Below are 6,835 nucleotides of genomic sequence, written 5' to 3' on the forward strand. Positions count from 1 at the left end.
CCCCCTGTGCCGGGGGGGGGGGGGGGGAGCGGGGGGGCAGGGCAGGTCAGCACCCCTGCCGCGGGAAGGAACGACCCCGTTCACAGGTAACTCTGTGCCAAGAACAGGCTGCACGGGCAGCTGCTGTAAATAAATGCACATATGCACATTGTTCTGCACAGCACTGGGGGTTTTGGGCTGCAGCATTCTCAGGATTAAAAAACATTTGACTCATTTTTATTTTTTTTTTGTACACGAGGCCGTGGGCAGCTTCAAATCATTTGGGTTTTGTGATTTGTGCTGCCCTGGGCAGGCTCTGCTGCCACGGGCCCAGGAGCAGCTGTACCAGCTATGAAGTGAAAATAATAAAATCAGAGCTAGCACAGGCACGAGGACCTTGAGGAGCCCTGCTGGTCCTGCCTGTCCCCCCTGCCACCACCAGCAGCCTCCTCCTGCAGGCTTCACAAAGAGAAGCCCAAAGGAAAGCTGCGAAGTGATCAAGGATCAGCATTGGAGTTGTGGCAGTTCCTGCTGCTCTTAGGCAAGATCATGAGACCCTGCAGTCGTCTTTCCTAATGTGAGTTTGTACCCTGTGCTGGGTGTAGGTTTAACTGGGATGTCTATGGAAACAGTGGGATGAGGTAATTAGCACCCAGTGCCAAAGTGCAGCCTCCCTGGCAGCCCAGGGCCAGGGGGAAGGGCCGTGCATGCCCATGCCCACTGACTAGACTTACTTGGGTCTGGGGAGGAGAACATCAGCAAAGAGCAGCTCTCTTGATTCTCTCACACTCTGCTGGAGTGTCTGGATGCTCCTCTTCAGCTCACCAGTCTCCTCCTCCAGGTCATTAACAACCTGGGTGAAAGACATTTCTAAGAGTTCTTTACATTGCAGGAGAAGAAAGAACTAAAGTTTTAGAAATTTTGCATCTTTACATTGCAGGATAAGAAAGAACTAAAGTTTTAGAAATTTTGCAAACAGCAGAGCTAGAAAACATCCCTTGTGCCAGTAAGACTCTTAACAGGCTTCCTGAAAAACCTGCTGGGCTGCTCCTCCTCAGGGTGTCCTAACAGCCCACAGGGAAGGGAACATACCCCACCGAGGCAGACAAAATCCTCCCAAAGGGCAAGGGCTGAGAGGGGCTGGTTCTGCTGCAGTGTCCGGGCCCTTCCCCAGCTCACTCACCTCCTTTTGCCTCAGTATTTTATATCGCAGAATATGATTGTTTATCACCAGCTGCTTCAGACCATCCTGGTGCTGCAGCGTCTCCTGGGTGGGTGAAGAGAAGAAATGCAGCTGCAGAAACTCCCAGTAACCACCAGCATGGAGCCCTGGCACCACTGGGGCCACTGCTGGCTGTGCACGAGTGTGTCACTCCTCAAGGAAGTTATTTCTACTCGAACAAGTTTGGGATTCTGGCTCTAGAAAGAGATTGTCACTGAGATCACGTTGTGCTGAGCGAGGAACAAGACTGAGAGATCCAGTTCAGTTTCCCAGGGAAAGCTCATTAATATTGCTTGGGTTCCACAGGTCACCCAAGCTCACACATGCACCTGTACAGGGGCCCAGCAGCTCTTCTGCATCAGAGCAGCTGCAAGGAGAGCCAGCAATTAATATTTTCTTAGTGCTCTCAAGCTGCTAATGCAGAAAAAGCGTTAAGCAGGGGCCACGCACCAGGAGTTCCTCCTATTTTGGGAAGAAGGACAGCAGTCCCTGCTCAGCACTGCTGCATGTGGTTTAATTTCCTCATGAATTTATTACAAACAGCACTGCCACAGCGGTGTCACAGCCAATTAGGGAAGCAGCTACCTAAATAATGTAATAAAGCAGGGACCATAAAGGCAGGGTGAATGTTGGGTCACTCACCTCCATGCAGCAAATTCTCAGGTCAGGATTAAAAAACATTTGACTCATTTTTATTTTTTTTTTGTACACGAGGCCGTGGGCAGCTTCAAATCATTTGGGTTTTGTGATTTGTGCTGCCCTGGGCAGGCTCTGCTGCCACGGGCCCAGGAGCAGCTGTACCAGCTATGAAGTGAAAATAATAAAATCAGAGCTATCACAGGCACGAGGACCTTGAGGAGCCCTGCTGGTCCTGCCTGTCCCCCCTGCCACCACCAGCAGCCTCCTCCTGCAGGCTTCACAAAGAGAAGCCCAAAGGAAAGCTGTGAAGTGATCAAGGATCAGCATTGGAGTTGTGGCAGTTCCTGCTGCTCTTAGGCAAGATCATGAGACCCTGCAGTCGTCTTTCCTAATGTGATTTGTACCCTGTGCTGGGTGTAGGTTTAACTGGGATGTCTATGGAAACAGTGGGATGAGGTAATTAGCACCCAGTGCCAAAGTGCAGCCTCCCTGGCAGCCCAGGGCCAGGGGGAAGGGCCGTGCATGCCCATGCCCACTGACTAGACTTACTTGGGTCTGGGGAGGAGAACATCAGCAAAGAGCAGCTCTCTTGATTCTCTCACACTCTGCTGGAGTGTCTGGATGCTCCTCTTCAGCTCACCAGTCTCCTCCTCCAGGTCATTAACAACCTGGGTGAAAGACATTTCTAAGAGTTCTTTACATTGCAGGAGAAGAAAGAACTAAAGTTTTAGAAATTTTGCAAACAGCAGAGCTAGAAAACATCCCTTGTGCCAGTAAGACTCTTAACAGGCTTCCTGAAAAACCTGCTGGGCTGCTCCTCCTCAGGGTGTCCTAACAGCCCACAGGGAAGGGAACATACCCCACCGAGGCAGACAAAATCCTCCCAAAGGGCAAGGGCTGAGAGGGGCTGGTTCTGCTGCAGTGTCCGGGCCCTTCCCCAGCTCACTCACCTCCTTTTGCCTCAGTATTTTATATCGCAGAATATGATTGTTTATCACCAGCTGCTTCAGACCATCCTGGTGCTGCAGCGTCTCCTGGGTGGGTGAAGAGAAGAAATGCAGCTGCAGAAACTCCCAGTAACCACCAGCATGGAGCCCTGGCACCACTGGGGCCACTGCTGGCTGTGCACGAGTGTGTCACTCCTCAAGGAAGTTATTTCTACTCGAACAAGTTTGGGATTCTGGCTCTAGAAAGAGATTGTCACTGAGATCACGTTGTGCTGAGCGAGGAACAAGACTGAGGGACTCGAGAGATCCAGTTCAGTTTCCCAGGGAAAGCTCATTAATATTGCTTGGGTTCCACAGGTCACCCAAGCTCACACATGCACCTGTACAGGGGCCCAGCAGCTCTTCTGCATCAGAGCAGCTGCAAGGAGAGCCAGCAATTAATATTTTCTTAGTGCTCTCAAGCTGCTAATGCAGAAAAAGCGTTAAGCAGGGGCCACGCACCAGGAGTTCCTCCTATTTTGGGAAGAAGGACAGCAGTCCCTGCTCAGCACTGCTGCATGTGGTTTAATTTCCTCATGAATTTATTACAAACAGCACTGCCACAGCGGTGTCACAGCCAATTAGGGAAGCAGCTACCTAAATAATGTAATAAAGCAGGGACCATAAAGGCAGGGTGAATGTTGGGTCACTCACCTCCATGCAGCAAATTCTCAGGAGGGACTCTGAGAATATTTCAACCCATGAAACTCCAGCAGCAATTCCTAAGTCCTTCTCATGTCCCCTCCCAGCCTGACAAATGGGTCCAGCCTGGCACCAGGAGGGGAGCAGGGATGCTCTGCTGCTCTTTGGGTGCTGGCTGCACCGTGCTGTTGCTCATGGGCACTGTATGGCAGCCCCTGCCTTGTCTCCCAGCTCCCAGAAACTGACCCTCCTGCTGGGATGTCACAAGAACTCCACAAACCTCCACGATTTTCTGCACCACGGCCTCTAGTTCTGCCCGTGCCTTTTCATCCACTTCCTCCAAGATGACCTTCTGCTTTTCTTCTGTCTTCTCTCTCTCCTCCTGAGAAGGGCAGGAAGCAGTGCACCAAAACAAGAGGAGTGTTAAGCAAGATAACCATGGTGTTCCTTCTTCCCCTGCCCTCTGCTTCCTCCCTGGCAACACTGCAGGGCAGGGGAGGTCTCAGCACCTGATATTTCTCCTTCAGGCTCTGGATGCTGTGCTGCAGAAGGGCTATCTGGGCAGCTTGTTCTGGAAGCTGCTTGTCCCTGCAGATCTGCAGCTCTCTGAGCTCCTCCCGGAGAACCTGTACCTTTGATTTGGCTTCATCCAGGCTCTGCTGGAGCTCTGATGGGAAATCAAACAGAAAATCTCAACCCAGGGGTTCCAGAGCTTCAGAGCCCTGTGTTTGCTTGAGCCCCTCAGATATTCCACACCAAGAGGGGAGCAGGAAGAGCCTTAAGTCAGACCAGCTTGACCAGATCCTGCCCCGAGGGGACAGTGCAAAGACCTGCCAGGAGTGACCCTTCCAGCCCCCTGAGCACAGGCTGCCGGGGGCCACAGGCAGCTCTGCCTCATAAACAGAATTGTTTGACATTTATAAGATCAACACAGTGTCTTCAACCTATAAGATGGAAAACAAAGGTAATTGCATGACACAGTGAGCTACTCACTTCCCACATTCTTTTCCATTGTTTTTTCCATCTCCTGCAGCTCTGCCCTGGCTGTTTCAAGCTTCTGCTGATTGGTTATCCGCACTGTTTCCTTCACCCTCTGCCCGGGGAGAAATCCAGTCACTGCTCATTCCACAGAGCTCTGAAACATCCCCCCACCCATCCGTGAGCTCCCCCTCTGGTGCTCCAGCACAGAGGCAGCGGTTGCTGTGCCTGGTGCCCCGGGGAGTGGGACGGTGCTCCGGGAGCAGCCGGAGCCAAGGGCCTTACAGGGGGATGGGTTTGGGCTGTCACAGCGTGACTGCTGCTGCTGAGGACAGTTACAGCCTGGGTGCACTTGTGGCTTTAAAACACGGGCACAAAACAACAGCAGCTCTCTGGATCTTTGGGCATCACAGAGCTCATTTCAGCAGTGGAAGGAGCCGGGCAGTGCCTGCCCCTTCTCTAACGAGAAACAGGACGTTCTGCCTTCTGCTGAACTGGGCTGTGGGGCAGCCCCAAAGCCTCACCTGAAGCTTGTCACACTCCTGCAGCAGGGCCGTGGCTTGTTTGGCAGTGCTCTCACCAGCCTGCTGGATGTCCCTCACCAGCTGGCAGTTGGTCTCTGCCAGGCAGGCACAGAAGTGCTGCAGCTCCTTGATGTCCTCTCTCTTCTTCTCACACAGACTCTTCAGGAATTTGTGAGTTAAACTGTTGTCAATTCCACCAGTCCTGCCTGCCCCAATTTTCACTGTTCCTGGAACACTCCTGGTGACAGCAGCCACTGTGCCAAGGCCCCCTGGTTCCCCCACCTGCTCCCACCTCCTGCACTCCCAGCTGCAGGATCACCAGCGCCTTCAGAACCATCTTCTACCTGCTAAGGAGCTGTGGTTGTGTCCTTCACCTCCACCTTCTCCTTGCTAGACTGAGAACACCTGATACCAACCATCTTTTCTAACAGGTCACATTTCCTAAATCTCATCCCTCCCTGCTTCAGTCTGGACTCTCTCTTAGTTTCTCTTAATTTTTCTTGATAGACAATATCAAGGTCAGATTTCAGCAGCACTGAGCAGAGCAGTGTAATTACCTCCAGTGTATTAATAAATAAATACATGTCATTTTGCAACAGTGACTCAGACTGATAGAATTTCCTTCAGAAAGGCAGCCAGGGCATGGATTTGCAACCTACATCCCAGCGCTGGGTATTCGAGGAACCTACCATGATAATTTTGATCTCTTCCAAGTTTTTAGCTAGTTCCTCCTTCCTAAGGGCTAATTTCTTTTGATTGACACCTCCGGTTTTCTCTGGGGATGACATAGTCTCTGAAAGCAAAGATGGTTGTTCACTTGGCACAAATGCAACTGGAGAAACAAACAGACACTGGTTTATTTCCCAGCCCAGTTTCAGCATCTCACACTGACTCTCTCCTGTCATACGTGGCTGAGAGACTGAATTCAAACCTCCCCTGGCCCCAGCAGCCCACAGTTGCAGCCCAGAGTTGAGCCTATAAAGCTCCACCTGGTCTTTTCTACTTCTTCCCCCCCCCTCCCCTTTATTCTCAGCGTTTCCCCTTGGGTTATTTTCCCCTCGTGGCTTTTGCTGAACGTCCCCCAGCAGGAAGCGGCGGGTTAAGGCAAAAGCAGCAGCAGTGGGCAGGGACAGCGGGGGATGGATGAGGGAATCTCTCCCGACCTGGCTGCTGCTTCTCCCCTTTCTTCTTCTCCTTGTCCTCCTTGGTGAGCCGCGGCAAAGCCAACCTGCGGGCTGGGGGTTTCCTCTCCTCTGGCTCTGCCTTCCCCCCCTCGCTGGGACCGCCACGGAGCGCAGAGAACACGGGGAGTCAGGGGAGGTTTGTGAGCAGGGACCGTGACCCGCCCAACCCCCTGGGGCCTTCCAGGTGCCCCTTTGTGCCCTTCCCCGGCAGCAACTCCCAGCCCTGTTTGTCACCACGGTCCTGTAAGTGCCATAAACCCCAGGGGAGCAAGAGACTCACTCTGCTCTCGAGCTCCCCCGAGGCGCTCCGGGCCGGGCTCTGCGCATCGGTCCCTGCGGGGGATCTGCAAGGAAAGAGCATCCCCAGGAGGGGGCTGCGCCCCGCGGCTCTGCACCCCGGGCGGGAGCAGGGAGGCAGTGACACTTCAGCAAACCCCTTCACCTGCCCTCGGGGAACCCCCCTGCCCACCCCCTCGAGGGAGCCCCCCTCGGGGTGCGCACGGGGAACCCTCCTGCCCGCGGGGGGACCCCCCGGCTGCTGCGTCCCGCTCATCCCGGCCTCCATGGCAACAGCAGCCGGGTTCGGATCCCGGGCGGGGCGCGCGGGCACGGGAAGGGGCGGGAACGGCGCCGCCTGGCGGCTCCGCCCCGGCACTGCAGGAGCCTCGGGAGCCGGGGGCG

This window comes from Chaetura pelagica, unplaced genomic scaffold, assembly GCF_000747805.2.
Source record: "Chaetura pelagica isolate M959 unplaced genomic scaffold, ChaPel_1.0 scaffold1317, whole genome shotgun sequence".
In the NCBI taxonomy this organism is placed as follows: Eukaryota; Metazoa; Chordata; class Aves; order Apodiformes; family Apodidae; genus Chaetura; species Chaetura pelagica.